Source organism: Haemaphysalis longicornis, unplaced genomic scaffold, assembly GCF_048455015.1.
Source record: "Haemaphysalis longicornis isolate Haplotype H1 unplaced genomic scaffold, Haemaphysalis longicornis Haplotype H1 scaffold_1, whole genome shotgun sequence".
Classification (NCBI taxonomy): Eukaryota; Metazoa; Arthropoda; class Arachnida; order Ixodida; family Ixodidae; genus Haemaphysalis; species Haemaphysalis longicornis.
Window position 1 is genome coordinate 220,396,056 of NW_027526203.1, and position 20,684 is coordinate 220,416,739.

Sequence of the window (20,684 nt, forward strand, 5' to 3'; positions counted from 1 at the left end):
TCTCGTAAATATACAGGAATTTCTTCTTTCGGAAACTGCCCGGCTGCATTGGTGTGCGTTTAAAGCAGTAATTCCTAATCGAAAAAACTTCCTACAAACCGGTAATGGCTGCCGTAAACATAGTAAGAGAAGTATTTTGTGATAGTCACAAATGCTTGTTCCAATTACTTATGACGGCATCTGTACAATGTTTTTTTCACATGGCAAATGACGTCCTGTTATCGGGTGGGAGGCGGTATGTTAATGCGGGTCATTGCTTGGCTCACTAGGCGAAATTCCCGCCGCCATCACAAACCAGTTGCAGGCAAACGCACGGAAGTTCTCACTAGCAGCGACGTGTCCTGCGGCTTTACTGGGAGTGGCCTCGCGGGCGATTCACTAGGTAGCGCAAGCTGTCCTAAGGTGCGTGTAGTGTCGCTCGCGTCAACATCAGGCGAGAAAGCGTGGCCGCAGGCGCCAGTTCATGCCGACGAAGTACGAGACCCTCCAACGCAGCGAAACGTACGAAGCGAGTTGCTGGCGAGAAACAACAATCCCCCACCAAGCCCGACAACGCGACAGGCAGAGCGAGCGGCTGAGGAGGGAGCACGGCGATCTGCAGCAGTTTCAGCGATGCAATGTGCGCCTTGATATCCTGGTGAACAAACAAGCTGTGACCACCGCGGTGCTGCGAGCACGGCGGCAGAGCTGCGAGGAGCTATGAGAGCGAGAAGCGGAACGGCTGCAGCAGAGACCGCAGGAGGTAGCACTATGCTCAGCAACATTTTGCCGCAACTTAACTGAGCGGCATAACTCAGCGAAGCAATCAGCGACAAGGGATGTTCCCGTATATACACTCGGTTTTTTTTTTTAAGTGCGAATGCACTTCTTAAGCGAGCCTGAAGCGTCCGCCGCCGTCCGCATTCCGCCGCCGTCCGCATAGCAACAGCTGCGGGTGCGCGCGCTCCTCGTCTTCCTTGGCAACGGGGGGAGATGGGCGACCGCTGCCTGGCCGCTGACATGGCACATACCCACGTGGGGGATTGGCCAGGAATCTCCTCGTCTTCCTTGGCAACGGGGGGAGATGGGCGCGCGCTGCCTGGCCGCTGACATGGCACATACCCACGTGGGGGATTGGCCAGGAATCGGGCGTGAGAAGGGCTAATGCACCCGCTTAAAGGAGTACTGACACGAAATTTTAAAGCTGAGATCCGCTCTAGCAATGAAGTACAACGACAACACAAATAGGTGTCTGTGCATGGCACATACCCACGTGGGGGATTGGCCAGGAATCGGGCGTGAGAAGGGCTAATGCATCCGCTTAAAGGAGTACTGACACGAAATTTCAAAGCTGAGATCGCTCTAGCAATCAAGTACAACGACAACACAAATAGGTGTCTGTGAATAAATGCATCTTTCTTTCTTTGTAGTTGTGTGTGTGTGTGTGTGATCTCTATTTCGCGAACATTACCGAACCGCGCAAATTCAACTCCTGCATTCGCACTTTCACATTCTTCCCCTCGGGTAAATGCGGGGAATTTTTTTTTCTGGAAAGCAGCGGCTGCATGAATGCAAGGCTGCGCGAGCATGCCAGTTCGACAACAGGAAGGCCGGCGTCGAATCTTGGCCTTCACTGTAACGCGCGTGAGTGACAACCATCGTGTGGGGATACGTCGCATTACTCTTTGTACCAAGCAATTCTAGAATTACGTGAGGATTTCATGAGTGTATAAAGGGCGCGTTCCCAGGACTTAGTGAGCAGGCTTTCTGTTTACGTGGGAGGCGTTGATTAAGGGTGGGCGCCGACGAGGGCGGAGTGTTAGGTCGTGTGGACGGGCTCGGTGCACGGGTACAGAGAGACGAAACTTCCTGACTCATTGTAGAGGCTTTAAAAACGATAAAATCAGGAGGAAGGTGCGTAGCGAAGCCGTCGGTTGCACTGCAGCCTAATGAGACAACATTTCTAAAAGCAGCACTCGATGTTTCACGCAGAATGATGGGGTGAGGCCGAATGAGGGTGTAGTATACTGCGCACAGATGTGTGCGCAGGAAGGAACGGCGTGTAAGAGCTAAATCTTTCTGTAATAAACAGGGTTGTGTACTTCTCTGTGGCGTACCTCGTTTTGCGTTGTAAACCATCAATTATGGCAGAGTGTCGGCTGAATAAAACTGCCAGACAATTATGCACGGATAATGAGCTTTTTAGGCTACAGGACATCATTTGGCAGTCCCGCAAGATTTTGAGGCAGTGATTATATCCTAGCAGAAGACAGACTTTTGCCATTCTCATTTTCGGATCGATAGAGGAAAGCGGGTGGGAAGCGGGGGGGGGGGGAGGACGTCTGAATGCAACCTAAGGCCCTAACCTTTGAAATACGCCTGCAATTACCCTAACGTAGTACTGTTCGATTATAAACGCATGTGTCGCGCAAGCCATATTTCTATAATTAGACTAAATGTTCCGCATGAGCATTTACCCCTATACATGCATTTAATACCCGAGCCATAAAGACAGACGATACAAATTTCAGCCACTGAAATAGCCTTGCTTTGCGTGCGCGACTTAATACATCATTGATGATGTAACAGGTATATAGTGGCCAAATAGTGTATGCATTGCGCCCTGTTTTAGGCTATACGGAAAATACCATGCGCTGGTCCACACAAATGTCTGGCTATTACAGCTAGCACTGTAGAAGAGTGGGATAAATGTGTTTCTGTACTCGATGTAGAAGGAACTGTGTACAGGCGTTTTGGGGTCGGCAGCATTGTATGCCTAAGTCATAAAAAATAGGCCAACATCCTATCACGAGCGCGATGTTTGGATGTGAAATCCTAGGAATTGAACAGCGCAATTATGCTATCACGAAAATACCTCCAAGGGATCTCTATACAATGGAAGGCCGTTACGGGCTTGACAATTTGAGCTGGTAGATGGGGCATAGGTAGCCTGCCACACGGACTCCTCTGTCAGGGATATCAGCGTAGAAGCCGGTCATACGCAACGCGAAGAATAGATGCAAGAAAGATAAAAGCGCCAAAAGGACGATTAAAGTCAATGGACAATCGTGTTCTGATTTCTCCACATTGGGCTGCGTTTTCATAGCCTTAAAGATAGAGATCAGAAATCGCAGCGCGAGGCGCAGGCACAAACACTAGCTGATGCGCACGCACACGCGCAGACAAGAAATTATGGAGTTTTCCGGGTGCTACTTCGAGCACTAAAAAAAGTGAGATGTATTTGCGTAGCGTTTCTTGCTGCTTAAAATTATTCTGGCTTGGAGGCAAACTTGTTTTCAGTCTGGAGCGTACTCCATGGACGCCGGTGAGCAGTGGGCTCCCGGAAGGAGGTTTGTCCTTCTCCCGCCGTCCGGCACGTGCTAAGTGCGACGGAGTAATTTCTTCTATTTTTACGCCGCGGCACCGTGTCGGGGGCAACTACTCGAGTAATCTAAACTGCGCGCTGGTTAGCGAGTCGTCTTTGTTTAGGCAAAAAAAAAAAAATCTTCCTGCATAATGCAAGGGCTAGACTTCGGCACAGTGCAGCAATATTGTCGGCAGCCGAATTTCTTGACATTGCGGCTGGCTCACTGATAGGACAGGGCAGCGACTACCACCTTTGTTTGTAATTGCTGTAAGGTGGTGCAACAAATCACGCTCTTCTTGCATCCGTTGGGGCTGCAAGAATTCAACGCTCCATCCAGTGTTCCCTCCAAATGCCTTGGGATGTCTGTAAAAAGCGTTCATAGCAAAGTGCATGGCTTCAACGTGCTGCAGAAGGTTACTTTGCGCGGTAAACTCAGGTTGTGTTGAGGGTTTCACATGAATCTGGAAGAGTGAACAACCTACCAATTCAATGAATTCACTGCACTGTGTTGAGATACCCAGGTTGGGCTCGAATTGGGCAAACTTGTCAAACAACCAGCGATTGGCATGACTCTGGCTTCGTAATCATCAACTGCGGGATCATTACTTGTACGTTTATGACTGTGTGAAGTCTCCAAAAAAGAGAAAACTTTCGGTAATCTCATTATGAGGCAGTTAGTCACGACAATACAAGTCAACAGATACACCAGCCAATCTTGCTGATGATACGCGTTATTGCGTAGGTCTATAATGGATTCGGCAAATTTCTTGCATATAGCTGTTGGTCGCGACAAGTTATAAAATAGGCGGGGGGCGGGGGTCGTTTACACTGTACATTTATTAATTGCGAAAGCATTAGGTGATTTGGCGAAAATCGGCATCTCTTGCACACATGCGTCCCGCAAACTGCCCGACGATGCAAAACAGAATACAAATAAAGAAAGAAAATTAGGTAAATTCGTGTGTAGAGGAAAATCGAACGCAGGGCCTCCAGATCACGAATCCAGAGCGCACCCCCATGCCACGGGTCCTGTAGATGACTAAGGTGGACCGGTGAGTGCGTTATTGTGGTATTCGACTTATAAATGTGTGTTACAGACGTGGAGCCCTACATGAGTAATTTGAGCATGCTAGTTACAGAAGCAGCAATTGAGCAAGTAGAAAACTAAATTTCAGCCAGATGTCCTATTTGCTTGGTGATAAGAGCGTGGGTCTTGTCGGCCTTGCGTCAGGCCGAACGTTATACGCTTTGGGCTCTAACGTCGTCCAGCTGTACCTGCAGTTTTACGTACAGTGAGTGGGGTGTTTCTTGGCACGTCGCAAGGCTCAATTACTATGGCGACCTAATGCTTGGGCTTCGCATTGGCTTAAACGAACTCTGCAACACTTCCGATAAACGCTTTCACTCTTTCCTTCGCGTCTGGAAGCATTGCAAAAGTTGTGGTTATCGTCAGCACAACGCGGCACTGCGTGATTTGCTCGTCGCATCTGATCCATCTTTTTTTTCTGCTTTGCTTTTGTGGCGAGTTTTTTAAAGTTGCCGCCGAATGCATTTGTTGCTGCAACTGAAAGGAAGCCAGTCAGTAGCCGCTACAACACTCTAATGGCATATTTCAAGCGCTCGAAGAACGCCAACAATGTTAAATAGAGAAAAATCTTTCAAGTGTCTACGTTATCTTATGGACATAGAGCAGCATTTTTTCGCTTAAGCACTTTGTGACCCCGTATTCAAAACACGGGATGCGTTTGTTGCCAGCATTCTGAAAGCATTTAAGATTTAGAAAAAAAGATGAGAAAAGTGTTTCAGGGGCCCTTTAACAAAAGACATGCTCTCAGTCATGACAACGTAGAAAAGAAAATGAAGCAAAGGGGAAATGGTGATGCATAATTTCAGCCTGCGCCGCGCCGAGCTTAAAACCCACGTCGCTGCCTCACCCATGGGCGCAGCAGTCACTAGATACACAGCACGCTAATAGCAGTGTCCACGGCACCGCCATATCTTTTTGGCAATCGGGAACTGAAGCTTTCTCGTTTACTACATCGTAATGATGGCTTGAGAGTCCTCGTAATTCTTTACTTCGCGGGCGTGTGCCGGTTCTCCCCACCCTAAGGGCGACTTTCGCTTCAATTGCACACATAATTACACACACATACACACATAAATTAGCAATTTTGTGTGTGTGCTCACGCATCCTCTCCCATACGCTTCAACAAGATTCAAATGTTATCTGCGGATTTGGCTGCAGAATAATGCGTTGTGATACGCCTACCTTTAACTGGGGTGACGACGTTGCATGGGTTCAGGTGGGCATCGCCTTATGTTTCGGGTCGCCGTCGTGTCCGCCATTTTAATGGTCATAACTAGGTCACTGAGTTTTCTTTGTACCACAATCAGGAACTGCATTTCACCGTTCAGTCTTCCACGCAAATTCGGAGTATTATAGGATTTCTGCAGTACAACCCACGAAATCGGACTTGTTTTGTACTCCCAACATCTACAGCCAGATTAGTAAATTGTCCCTTCGAAAAACACCCCCCTCAGAGCGAGCCAATAGCAGCTCGAAAGGTTTACGCCAGGTTGACGCCAGGCTCGAAAGGTTGATATGGTTTGACTGTGGCAATCACGTAATACCTGGTGAAAGCTCGTTTTCTTGGGCCAAAGCAGCCGTTTAATTGCACCAACTTCGGTGCTAAGCCTCTGTTTTACCGGTGGCTAATTAAATACAATTCAGTTACGGTGTTGCTTGAGCCTGGGCATGCGGCGTACTTGCATGCGATGCGGGTATAAATAAGTACACAAGTAGGATATTCCCTTTTCGATAAATCTCCTAAGCGGATATGTGTCCTGTGTGTGATCATGGATTCATTTTTTTATTGCAATAGATTCAGTGCTATCAATCTCTTTTTTGTACGTTACATTCGACGATCCAATTCACTTCCCATATTCATTTCATGCAGAAGCGAGCGAGCGTCGCTGCACGCAGGGATTTAGCAACGCACAATGCGCCGGAATCACGTCCAAAGAGAAAAACCAGCCAGCGTGCAGTAGTCAGTAAGGCATCGGTTTCCCAACCGTGCGAACCCAGGTGTGACGTGGGTCCCAGCAGCATTTTTTTTCTTTCACTATCTCAGAAGTAGCGTCAGGAAAGCTACGGCGAAATCCAATTTGCTATGCTGGTGGTGTTTTCGCACTATAGCTGCTTCCTAATATTACACTGTACCAAACATCATTTCTCCCAGAGCGGAGAGAGCACTTCTTGCCTTTGTGGCGACTATGCATGGACGAGCCCGCAGGCTTCTTCTGAAAGCTCTGCACGAGCGCATCCATGTGCGACGCGCAGTCAGCCAGCCCCGATTATTTACATCGCTTTCATAATACAATGGCTACTGCTGCACATCAACCGCTCATATCTTCCCCCGTTGGGCTGGCTAGCACGTTTTCGTACTTAATCTTTGCCCCTGCAGTCAATACTTGGTCACATGTAGTATTTATTATCTTAGTTCCGTCAAGTGCGACTCGCTACGTGAGCTAGAGGGCGTCCATACACACACACGCCATGACCTCCGCGACTAACGTCGCTGCGCCTTTTATGAATGTATGAATGCGGAGAGCACTGCCGTGCTATCCCACTGCGCAGGCGCGGCGCGTGCTGACACCGCGGGCCCTCTTTTTCGTCGTTCATTCCCGAGAGTTTGATACTAAGCAGAACCTGGCGCTGCGATCGTCCGCCGCGATGGGCGTCATGGGTAGTTCTGTTAAGGCGCGTTCCCACTAGGCCGACACGACGGCGACGACGACGCGACGGCGACGCCGACGAGTCGCCAAACCATCGGCCAACTGCCGAGTTGACCGACCGCGCTGTCATACTACGCCGACGGCGACGCAAACACGTCGGCCGATGGAAAGTCGCCGTAGTGTGACTGACTCGCCGACCGAAGACGCCAACAAAACCGGTCGTCCGACCGGTCGCCGGACGCGTCGTCGGGAATCGACCGAGAAGCGAAAACTGCTCCCCGACAACATTCGTGCCGCAATGAATGCGGCTCTATTTTGATAGTTTCTGGAGTGTAATAAACTCAGTAACGTCCATGAAGCCCATACAACTCAACACTAGCGCTGATGCAATCCGTATTTTGGCGTTCGACGCTTCGACCGTGCTCTTCGGCGACGCCTCTACCCCGGAGCTGCAAACTGCAAATGCGTGTGCGATCGGCTCGCCTGTAGAAAATGTAAGGTCAGTTTCGTGCAGAAGAAGAGTTACGTAGGGTAATTTGGGTAATAAGGCATCAATATCGGCCAAGGTTTTTCATGTGAAACGTAAAACCAAAGTACGGCAAGCACTATCCCCGCAGTGGGAAATCGCAGTGGCAGCCGCGCACACACATATTGCGAGCGCTTTCGCGAGGAAGCGGAGTTTATGGCGATAAGCTATTGTGGGGGCTTCGGGGAACCTTGCTGTGCAAGCGCTATTTAAGAAATTTCAGTTTACCAGCCAGGAATTCTGTAAACCAGCTAGTAAACAGCGACGTATGACACGGAAGGATGGGCCTCCATCTGTTACCCAGGCTATTTCGCATTCGAAGAGGCATTTGGGCGGTGGCGCAGTGCTCTCGCGCGTCGCGCCCGTGCGCTCAACGTTGCCGGTTCGATTCCCGGCGGGGTCCGGTTTTTTTTTTTTTTTTTTTGGTGTGTGTGTGTGTGTGTGTGAGCGGTTTTTTAAGGGGTATGGTTTGCGCATCCAATTTGGGAATCGCGTGATTTTGAGAAGCAACTACCTTTGCAATTAAATATTTCCTTCGAAACAGCGAGTGGCGTCTTGAGCCACAACAATTAATTTCCCTTTTCTTAATCGCACCATGTTTCTCGAAAATGCGGTAGCATGGTGCAAAATCAGGCCTTCTCCATTAGAGGAGGTTAAATTTCTGCTGACGTACGCACTAATTTATATGCATATTTTACGTGCTACAGAGGTCTTTTCGCCGGGGGTTAACATCCATATTATTACTGCCGCGGCAGCAGCGCACAGCTCTTTTTTCTTTGTCCGTGATCTAACAAGAAGTTGAGGAGTACATACAGTACAAGCAGCGCACACGCCAGTACGCCCGAATGGCTTCAGTCGTGCTGCGGCGACACGATACACCAAGTTTGACTATAGAGAAAGAAAGATCCCCGGCGGAGAGGCGAGGCGGCGGAGTCGGCCGTCGCGGGGCCGTCGGTGTGGGCGTCGCGCGGCCGTCGGTGCGGTGTGACAAGCGCGTCGGCCGACATCGCGGAGACACTGACGCCTCGCCGATTTCTCGCCGACGCCGACGGTTGGGCAACGGTCGGCGTCGGCGCGGTGTGACATGGCCGCCGACAGCTCGCCGACACGGTGTTGGCCGACCAAATCGGCCGATGGTCGGCCTAGTGGGAACGCGCCTTTATGGTCCCTAGAAATATGTGCTAGTCTGCCGTCCGGCGGCCGCGAAGGGGGCTCCTCCGTGATGCATGCAGCGGCGGCGCTGCACGCAGTCGGAGCGCGGCCGGCCAGTGTCGGCGTAGGGAGCAGTGCAGCGGACGGCGCTTCGCTGTGCTGCATTCGTAGGTATGGGCGCTTTCAGCCGATTTTAAGGGCGCATTTTCGTCCTCTACGAAACAGATTAGCCAAATAAATTGGTTCCTACGAATACGAAGAGTTTGTTACCGAAGCATGAATTGATGCCACTACGTTTTTTGCGAATTAAGAACGATCGAGCCGCCAAACCATGGAATCGTGTCACGGAATCTTTAGCTAGCTGGGGCACATCACGCGGTATTTCGACTAAGTTACCTAACAAAGAAGCGTTTTTGTGTATACCCCCGCCGTACACTGCCGTGGATATATAATTGATTAATTGTAGGGTTTAACGCGCCGACGCAACGCAGGCGATGAGGCGCGCCGTTGTGGAGGGATCCGGATTAATTTTTACCACCTGGGGATCTTTAATATGCGCCGAAATCACGTACACACGGACGTTCTTGCTTTTCACCTCCATCAGAAAAGCGGCCGCCACGGCCCGGAATCGAACCCGCGACCTCGTGGATATATAAGAGCGTCAAAATATTTGTGTTGTAGTAGGGTGCTTCATAATTTTTTTTGAGGCACTTTGGAACCATCCTCACTTCTCTTTGCTTGGGAGTCAAATACAGTATTCCCTCGTTATAATGAGATCGCTTTATTCGAAAAATCGCTGTATTAGAAATTTCTTCTGGTCCCAACCCAAACGCATGCTTTTTAGGCCGCATTACTCGAAGCGCTCGAAGAGCCTGACCCGCATTGAGCGAAGTGTCGAGCGGAGGCGTCGCCCATTGGCGGCGACCCATCGGCAAGTCAGGCGGTCAACATGGCCGGTCAACGCAAGCTTGTCTTTCCCCGCGATTTTCTGGAGTCAGTTCATGCTCGATTTGCGTCATCCGACTTTAGACAAACGATCCAACTGCGTGGTACGGTCCTTAAATTTTGTTCCTAGACATTGGTCAGTGGCGTGGGCGCGACGGTGTGCGAACACCGACACTCGAACCGTAGAATTAGCAGTGTCGTTGACAAGGGAACGCCGAAAAGCGCTTGTTTTGCAAACTTCACGGCTGCACACCTCGAGGGAAATTTGCCCAGTGATCATGCTAAGCCTGTGGTGCGAAAACCGTCAGTTTTCGTGATTGCGCTGTGTACCCAGAGTGAGCGGGTAATCGTTTTTTGAGCTCAACAAGCACAACTCTAGCCACGGCATTTGCGGCGGTTTCCAGCGCGAAATTCGCGTATCAATCTGTGACGCCCGCACACCTCCCTATAAATTGGCCACAGCCACTGCCACTTTTATGGGCGACGACCACGGCCTCATGCATTGCTGGTCAAATCGGAGATGGGGTTGCTCGTGCCCGACAAAAACTTCAAACAGCCAAAACTCACTTCCCTTTTTGCAACCGAATAAAGTTGTTCTTCTCTGAATACATTGTGTTTTGGTTCCTTGCAGTTGTGGCGCATTTAAAGCTCAATTGCATAAGCTCTTCTCGCGTGGTTGCTTATATCGAAATACCGCTTATAACCAAATTTTCCGCCGTCCTGCTGACTTCGTTATAACGAGGAATTACTGTATACGCTTTGAAGCTTGAACGGAATCTGACCAATTCACATCGTTCATTAATTAGGCCCAATCGCACGTCGAACGCTGCCTCCTCAGTTAGCAATACCTGTTAAATGTAAATGCCGAACAAAAGTAATAAGAATGTACGTACGCATATGATGTTTTTGGCACTTTCAATCAACAGGCAGAACCTGTGGTACTAGGTTCTATTTTGCGCACCTGTAATTTTTGTGAATACCACGATTTGGAAAATTCGCTAACTTGAAGAGTGCGGGAAACTTTTTCACTAGAATCAGGCTGCCAAACAGTAACTGCGCTTGCATTCTTCATTACACAGGGCTTTCTTTTTTTCTTTTTTTGATCGCCCGCATACCCGGAGTGAATCGCGAGACGCACGCAGGGAAAGCAACAAGGGAGAACATCTGTGTTATGTCCAATCATTTTACTTGCGGCTGTTTGAAATTAAAAAGATCAGCTCTTAAGGCTTATTTATTTCAATGACCATATGCCTTGCTTTAACATCCCCCCTCCCTAGGGGAAGTAGGAGGGCTCGACCAGAAGTATTAAGGAACGGGTTTTTTGGTAAAGCATGTCACTACAGGTTTTTTTTTTTTTCTTTTTTCTCGAGTCAGCCAGGACGGGTACATGCAGACCACCGCATACATGACGTTCGGGGATAACCACGTAGTTATCACAATTAGCACAAACACTGCGTGTGGCGCTGCCGGGCTCTCCTGGAACGGATCTCACTGTCTCAACAATGCGCGAAATAATGGTACCAGCGGTGGTAGCGAAACGGCTACTCTCGTTGCTGCGGTTTCATCCTTCGGTCTCACTCGCGAAGGTAAGCGTCCGCAAATAGCCTAGGCTTTGTAGCCCGATTCGCGAAAAATTCGGGCCGCCGAAATTAAAAGGACCATAGTAGTTCTATCGCAGCTTCAATTGTGAGCTGATGTACCCCGAGCGGCTGGATTTCACCGCTCTAACTGGCCGTAAAACCCCGATGCGCGCCCGCTCCCCGCGGGGGCTTTACTCCGCGGCACAGGCCGGCCGGCGGCCGCTCTCGCTCCCGCCGCTCGGGCGCTCCGATTGCTGGCAGCGCCCTCTGCGCAGCGCTGTGCGTGCACCAGCGGTGCGGACACGCCTCCGCGGACGGCAGACTAGCTCATATTCTAGGGACCATAGTTCTGTATTCGGATTGGCACTGAATGGCTTGCGGAAGTTACTATGGATTGGATTGTGCAGCCAGTTTTGTTTTCGTTTTGGACTTGCATGAACGCATTTGCCTATGCGGGGTGTTGGAAGAAGGGTTGAAGAATACGTTTCTCCTTCAACTGAACGCCGCACGCTCACTTACACCGCCCTGGGTGGAAATGTTTTATAATCAGAGTTGTGAATCGGGTGGGTTATGAAGTCATTGCCGGCACAACGAGCACGAAAACACGAAAGACGGCGCTGTATGCGACGACGCTGCCTGCGAATTAGGAGTTGCGGCACTGTTCATTCGGCAGAGCAATGATTTTTCGACGCTAACTACGGTTGCAAATAGCTTGTAACAGCAACATTCTCGTGCGAACGCCGTCTTCTACGGCGTAGAACAGCAGTACCGGCGGCTGATATTAACGAAGCTTGATGAATGTTACTAATTCAGGCTAGAATAACTTCTCCGAAGGTAATCGGTTTCTTTTTTAGGAGCACAAAACTTTTCTTAATATTAAACACTACAAGCACCGGAACTTTTACAAATAGTTTTTAAAGAAGCCCGCGTCCCGCTGTAGTTGGCGGCAAATGGAAAACGTTCTCCTCAAACCTCCTCGACTCCGCGTCTGCTTTTCATTTAAACGCGCCATTTTATTTCGTACAAAACCAATTTATGGTCATAGACTTTCTTGTTCGTCATGAATTTTGTAAACAGCGAACGGCGCCATAAAAGTTCTTTTTTTTTTTTGAGAAAAAACACAATTTGCGTAGCCATAGCCCCGTATCGATCAATCGCAATTGGGTTCCTTAACTACCCATCGTTGAAATCGAAGCGTAAGCGCCGTCTGAGAGTTCGCGTTGACATTAGCACCAGTTTCCTCTCTAATTATTATTGTGTGGAACTATGATTCATTTCCCATCATCGGCGTTCGCCTCGCCGAGGCTTCAAAAAGACAATTCTACGATTTTATCCGACTACACTTACACATAAAAGGCGTATAGTGTGTGGAGCCGCCTCAGCAAAAGAATGCCGGGCCAGCAAGGAAGGGGAGGATGCGTTTTTCTTTATGACAGATACGTTCTTGGCGCTGAGCTACGCCGCCTCGTTCGACTGTCTCTGCTCGCTGCTGTGCACGGGTGTATACTGTAAGTGTGTAGTAGTGTTGGAGTAGGCATGGCTGAAGCAAAAGCATCAGTTCGTGGTGCTTCGGAGCGCCGTGCAAAACCTTGGTTAAATGCGACAAATATCGCTGGTTTATGTACTTTTACTTACATACCCATTTCGTTTAACTATTTTAACTCACGCGTCGTTAGCATCGTTTAACTTCTCAATATACTCTAGCCCCAATGAAAAGATAGAAAAGCTCTATATCTCAACCTGGATCATACTGCGGGCTGTGGGAATGTCTTTACTAATTTGTATGCGCATCCCCACCTTCCACACAACTACAACCTCGCTCACTAATCTCGAATTGCGACGTGAAATGGCGTTCTTTTTTTTCTACTCCCTAGCGGAACCTTTGCACCCGTTTCGCTGGTTTCGATTACTGACACCCACAAGGACGCCGCGTTTCGCAAACCAGGAACATGAGAATTACCAACGTCTGGCGCCGTATGAAAACAGGAAAATGGTTGACAATGCAGGGATCACCGCGGCTTTGCTGAGCCGTCCATGTCGCCGCCTGGATACAAGGCTCAGAAGCGCGAGACTCAAACAATGTCAAAGTAATTACACAGCCTTCTGGAAACCCGTATTTTACGGTAGCCTCCATCACGCCCTTTTGTTAAAGACGGGGAGAGGAGGCATAGCGCCGTAAGTTTCATATATCAACTTTGCGCAACCCTTCATCTTCTTCGGGCATGAGCGTCACGTATCACTTGATGGTGACCGGAGGTGGGATTTTATTCGACAATTATTGTGCTTCCTTTCCTCGTTAACCATACCGGGGTCGTCACAAACACCATATTCCACAGGGCCGCACATTTGACAAGAAGAGCCCAGGAACGCCACGTGTGCCGCGAAATGCCGGCACAAGCAAATATTAATATTCGCCGAGTCCAGGATTCCTGCCCAAGCGCCCCTAGTTCTCAAAGCTGCCACCACGTGCCGTCGTCGAATGGAATTTTGCCTACACTTCTAGGCACTGTACCTACACGGCTGTTTTCCCTCATTCTTCTCGGGGCGGTCGCGGCGTTCGACCGGTTTGACTGTCAAGTGCGACGGCGCGGTCAACTCCTTCTCCTCAAGTTAATTGTTCGTCTGTGAGCGGGGAGTCACTTCAATAGAGTTCCCCCGCGACTATTGTGGGATGGCAAGCGGATGCCTCAGAATAGTTGAAGCTTGAGCCGGTTGGTGCAAAAGTTGGGACGAAGCGAAGACGAGACACTCGTCTTCGCTTCGTCCTGTTCATTGCGCTGCCCTCTACTCGAAAGCGGATGCCCTCTGCGTTAGGATTTTGGTGGAGCTTGGAAAGGTTGTCCGCTGCGAAGTAATTCACGACAACTACTAGATATACGGCTTATGTCTATCTACGACGCTATTTTCCTGTTTATTGCACATTTCATGCCACCGGAAAAAAAAAAAAAAGCATTGGATAATAATTACTTATTTCGGACAGCTACAACTGCGGAACGATATTTTCGAGTAAAAAAATGCTACGGCAGCAGCCGCCGTTTCTTTCTTCCGAAATTTGGTATTCTTGAATGGCTTTTGAGAAAATTCAAATTGCAGGGACGCATCTAATTACGTGAGCAGAAAGCATGAAATTTCAAAACGCGTTCAAAACAGTACCTGCGAGCGATGTTCCCGGTGCGTCACCTTAGCTACTTCAATGAAGTTCTGGAATTGATTCATTTTATGACATCGTGACGTATCAATAATTAGTTTCAGAATTCCTTTGTCACTGCTCATTATTACCTTTCCGCACGATGCGAACTCACGGACACACCACTAGAGATAAAGATTTGTAACTAGTGCTTCAACTAAGGGCTTAACTTCCATATGAGTAATATTCTACATATATTTATTTATTTATTTATAACTATCTCTCAGTTTCCTCGATAAGGCATTGAGTAAGGTAAGCTAAAAAAGACACACGTACAAGTTTTAACATGTGTGACAAGTAATGCGTGAACGGGGTATATAAAAATGAACGCTAAACATAAGAAACGCATAAAACAAACCTACACATAAATGAGGATCTCACCTCATGGCAGAACAAAAACTGCAATTCACTGCACGGATATCGCGTCTGATGAATATTAAATTTTACTGCATTTCCTGCAAACGATGTCGATCGCATGAAGACTCCTAACCTTAGGTGGCTTCATTAATTTATGTTGTCGGTCGCCCTCCAAGCCCGTGGTATTCGCGTGAATTATTCGTTTTAAAAGTATTCACATATACTGTTTTCTTTTCCGTTTTTCTTGTTTTTCTAGAAATAAGAATTCCCGTTGCCAACGCGCCATTTACCACAGCAGAACGCCTTTGAGGCGATATAACATTAACAAGGACACTGCGCTAACATGAGTGCTCACTGTATATGAACTCCGAAACGTATTGTAGAAAAATTCTGAATTTAAATCCCCCCGAATATGTGTACTCCAGCTACAAGGCCGAATACAATCCGCGAATTGGAGTGAATTGGTAAACATTCATGTTGGATACACATAAAGAAGTGCGGGGGTCACGAGCAATAGCGTTAGGTCAAGAGGGGGAAATCCCCGCTTCACGTTTTATGAGGCGCACCACAGTGGATGCCTCCGGATTAATTTTGAACACCTGGGGATCTTTAAAGTGCGCCGAAATCCCGGACACACGGTCGTTCTTGCTTTTCGCCTCCACCAGAAAAGCGGCCGCCGCAGCAGGGAATCGAACCCGCGTCCTTGTGCTTAGCAGCGCAACGCCTACGCCCCGCTTTACCCACACCCTCTCTTTTCGGAACCGGCTTCCGAAACAACGACAGCGAGCCGCCTCATGACAAATACATTTTTTAGGCGAAGCTCATTTGAATACATAGTGTTTTTTGTATTTTGCATGTATGCAAACAAAAGGTTACGTATCTGAAGAGTGAGGCGTTCTTTACCGTGGGGCGTTCGAAAAAAAATGTCCCGGTGTAGGCATTGTCAGTACGCGGTCACCACCAATGTCACTCGCCGTTCTTGAGCTCAAGCTTATGCGTCTCAACACTCGATCCGCACCATCAGTAGACTAGTTAATATGATGCACCGTCTGCTCGTTCGCTAGAGTCAAAATAAAAGTGCGTGGATAAATGTATATGTCTTCCTTGAGGATGCCCATCGTCAACTTTCAACAGAAATTAAATTTGTTTACACCTTTCCGGTAAATTTGGTGCCACCTGCGTGTCATGTACCAAGACAAGCTTCGCTGGTAATCCACATTCACCTGGAATGTCTCGTGATTTTTCTTTTCGATTATTCCTCACAAAATTGGGAGCTATCAATCTACATTTAATCCACTATAACACTTACATGTTCCAGCGTGACCAATTCGACACTTAATGTTTCTGCGGACATACATTCTTACGCAGTAATATTACCACTCCAGACACATCGGATAATCTCAAAAACAAAAAAAAAACTGCGCGCAAATTAATGGGGACAAGAACACACGAAGACAGCAGAGAACCCCGTTAATTTCCGCGCAGTTTTTTTAGATGCATTATTACGAACTCGCCCAAATCTCAACTCTTTTACATCGGATAACTTGGAAACCCGCTCAAAACATTTTAAAAGTGTAGCTTTTCTGTGTGGACTCAACACGCAAACCCTTCTGTCCGTGCCAGACTTTCCTGCATGCGAAAATTGTAAGAATAAAAGGCCCTGAACCTTGGTGTTTTAATACAAGAGCACTCATATCGGCCTCCCCAGGAAAATCGAGAAAACGGCCGCAACAGCACTCAATTGTCGTCGTCATGATTCCACAGCTCAGACGACAAGGACAGAAAGAAAAACGCAAGACAGGCGCTATGTACGACCGGCGCAAGCGATTCGCATGCGACTGATCCGCCAAAACCCGTCCTAACAATCAGTCGTAACGATCAGTCGCATGCGAATCGCATGCGCCCGTCGTTCATGTGTCTAGCGCTTTAAACAATTCCTCGCCAAAAACGAGCATCTGCAGTATCTGCGAGCTTCCAAAAAAAAGTGAAAGGTATGACATCATGAAAAGTATGTCATATATGTGGGCTTTTGCTTACGTTCCATGGATGTATTATATATACATGGTGGTTTCGTCAATAAACTTTCAGCGCCTGTTTGGTGTCCTTTCTTTTATCTTTTTACTGGCCTAAAATAACGTAAAATTACGAGCAACAACAGTTGTAATAAACACGTTCGATTTGCGTGCTTGCAACTCCCATGTTAACAACGGGCGCGGATTTTGCTGCCTCAAACGCTCGCTCGAATTCGTTTTCGTACCGAAACGACCTGTACCGAACCGCCCTGTACCGAAATGTCCTGTACCGAAACGTCCGTGTACCGAAAAGACCGTACCGAAACGCCCTGTACCGAAAAGACCAGGACCCCCGAAATGTCCGTGCACCGAAATGTCCGTGTACCGGAAAGACCGTACCGAAACGCCCTGTACCGAAAAGACCTAGACCCCCGAAATGTCCGTGCACCGAAATGTCCGTCCACCGAAATGTCTGCGCCGAAATGTCCTACACTGAAATGTCCGGATCCCCATTTGACTAAAATGCCACCTTTGAGCTGACACACAACGTTTTTCAAAACCATTTGATTGAAATGCCGTTTGAGACAAAAGAGCACGACTATCAACGGCCGGTTACCACCGCCGGTCACCCGCCACCCAGACTAGCCCAATGGGGCACAAATAAAGTTTCTCTCTCTCTCTCTCTCTCTCTCTCTCTCTCTCTCTCTCTCTCTCTCTCTCTCTCTCTCTCTCTCTCTCTCTCTCTCTCGACCTTTAAAAATCTCCAAGGCCTTTGAAACGCGAAAGCTTGTACTCTTGCACCCAGTTTGTTCGTGCCGATTTGCAATTATTTGCGAGTAAAACTTTGTTATTAAAGAGCTCGCTCATAATCACTTTTCTTTTGTTTTTGTTTACTATCACTTGGTCGACTACTAGAAAGTAGCTTAGACTCCCAACACCGGTGGTACGAAAAAAGAAGAAAAAATCTGCCTATGTTGTGCAAGTTTTGTGAGCCGCGGGATCACGTGCCTTCGAATATCTCTAAAAGTTGGTATGCACACGTGCTTGTGGGGTCGCAAATGATCGTCATTCAGCGGAATCAATGGGAAATTGGGTAAGCCCATTACCAATTGGTTCCTCTGTAGGACCCACACAACATGCAGTGAAGGTAAACTTTTGGCTGCGACCTGTCTGGTTGGGAGGCTACAAATAAAAAGCTATAATTACACTGCAAACAATGGTACAATAAATGGAGAAGCAGACGTTTCACAACCAGCTTTCTTTCTCAGGGGTGACTGGGGTCAGCCTGCTGCCGCGTCCGATAGCCTTTCAACGCGTTAGGTATCTCACAAAGCCCATCTCTGTCTAGCGCAGGCCATGCGTATACACAAAAGTGAGAGTCCAAAGGTAGCGATTAAGGTATTGTGACGTTGTGCCACCAAGTTTTCGTTCTCGACGATGGCCGTCCCGACGAACTCAATTCTGTGGCCGGGTGCATGGCAGTGCTATAGCTATACATGCACCATGAGCTGACATAATCTCTTTACTGCACAACAAAGAGCCACCGAAGAAGCCCCCGAGGACACAATGACCAGTCTCATTCGCCCCAGTGTCGCCCATCTCAAGGAACAGGCTTGCTCCCTGCACCCTTCCGCGCCTCGCCGTCATACCTGCCTTAGTCATACCGATGGCGCCCCTTTCCAGGAATCGCTCCTTTTTCGCCCCGTTGGCCTCCACGGCTTCAAGCCGGGTATAATAACACTTCCGACATTGTTGGATGCAGACGTCTCCTCGCCTGCTCCCATTATAATAGGAAGGAACTTTTAATCGGCTGGTGTGGCGAGAGCTGCAACAGTTGTCTATAAGCTTTCGGCGCCCACTTTGCACAGTGGAAAAGCACAAATGGCACCCCCGACATAGGAGGCTGGTTCTCCAGCAACAACCCCCCCCCCCCCCCTCCCTGGTCAATCCCCTTAGCAACGCCACTGATTATTTTTGAGTAGAACCAGAGTCCTTCAATACACCGAATGCAACGACGACGGGGTGATAAAGAATATCAGGAAAGGCGAATGCACACGTGATTTAATTAAAAGGCACTTTGGTTTCTTTCCTTTTTATTTTTTTCGTGACGGTTGAGGGGCTCATTAAACGCGGAAAGTTTGGTCTCTCTCTTGGTCTGTTTGTCAGCCTGTCTTTCTGTTCTTCGATTCAGCCGCCCGGCCAAAGTTAATGCCGAGGAGAGTTCTAAACAATTAAGTCCGCTGACAATGTCAATACTTGTGATTATTGTTGAGCCGAAACAAAACATTAAGCAAATTTGAAATAAAACACCAATACATAACAGATATTTGCATTATTCCTTAGAAAAATCCCAAATGAGTAGTCCTTGATAAGTTAATTATCTGTACGTATGCTGCAGAAAACATTATTACAAAGCATTTCCAACTTCTGATAAAACAAACACTGCAAACCCGCCGAAGCCCCTGCTAACAACGAAGCCGGGACGGAAGCGTGCGGCGATAAAGAGAGAGAGAGAGAGAGAGAGAGAGAGAGAGAGAGAGAGAGAGAGAGAGAGAGAGAGAGAGAGAGAGAGAGAGAGAGAGAGAGAGAGAGAGAGTAATTTATTGCATGGAAAGAAAACACAGAGAGGTCGGCCTGATCGTATAGTCTCTGACCTGCTACTTTGTGTGGGGGTGGGCAAGGGGGAAAGAGCATAGCCGGAGAGCCGGAGAGGGTGACAGGTATGACGAATATAATAGGTGCCTTCCGTAATGCATTTCTAAAAACGCCTTATTAAGCACTTGCGTTATCAAAAAAAAAAAAAAAAAACCAACGCATACAAATGCGGAATGCCGAGAAATTGCCCTACATCATTTAGCGGTCTAAAAAGGCACAGGTTCCTTTTCCCGCGCAGTGGCCCTCATTTCCGCAGCCCTTGTCGTAGAGGATCCGCAAAGTGTGAAAATAAAATAGTTACTCTCACTGATTTTTGAAAAAAAAAAAGCGATAATAAGTCGTCAAAACACGACCGAGGAAATACGGTGATACTGTCACTGATTTGTTATATAAAATACTTAATAAGTCGCTACAAAAAGAATAATGAACAATTAGGTTTTATAAATGCTACAAATATCCCAGCTAATATTCAACAAATAAACAGAAGTTTTTTTTTTGGCAAGGCCGCATAACCAACTGCTGGCCTAAAATAACGGAGAACTGCGAACAAGAACATCTGTAATAATTAGGTACGAATTGCGTGCTCGCAACCACCACGTAAACAACGCGCGCAGCCTACAGCGCATGCCGGAATTCGCCTTTGTACCGAAACACCCGTGTCCCGGAAGGTCCGCGTCCCGAAACGCCCGTGTCCCGAAAGGTCTGTGCGCCGGAAAGACCGTACCGAAACGCACTGTACCGAAACGTCCTGCACCGAAAAGACTGGAGCCGAGCGGGGCTGCCGGCGGCCCGCCGCCGGCAGCCGACCGCGGAAGCTATGGGGGCTGTAGAGGATGCCGGCCACTACGAGAGAGGGCACCACACGTTCCCACTCTCTAACCTGGCATCAGACTCCAGACAAAAAGTGCCCAGTAACATTTTTCTGTGAACCAATCACGTGGAATTTTATGACGTCTTGAAGTTAACATACTGTAGTACTCAAATCCGGGAGAGCAATTGGATATCTGATCTTGCAGCGACACAGTGCTCGATTTAGGAGAGCCAAGTGGTCCATTTTTCAGATACTGCCCATAGACGCCATTGACAAAAAGTTACATGCCCAGGTAACACGCATCGTTCGAGTTACATGATTGAAAATATACAGTAATGGAGAGTGAAAGCTGTTCTGCATACAACCGGGAGAGCAATT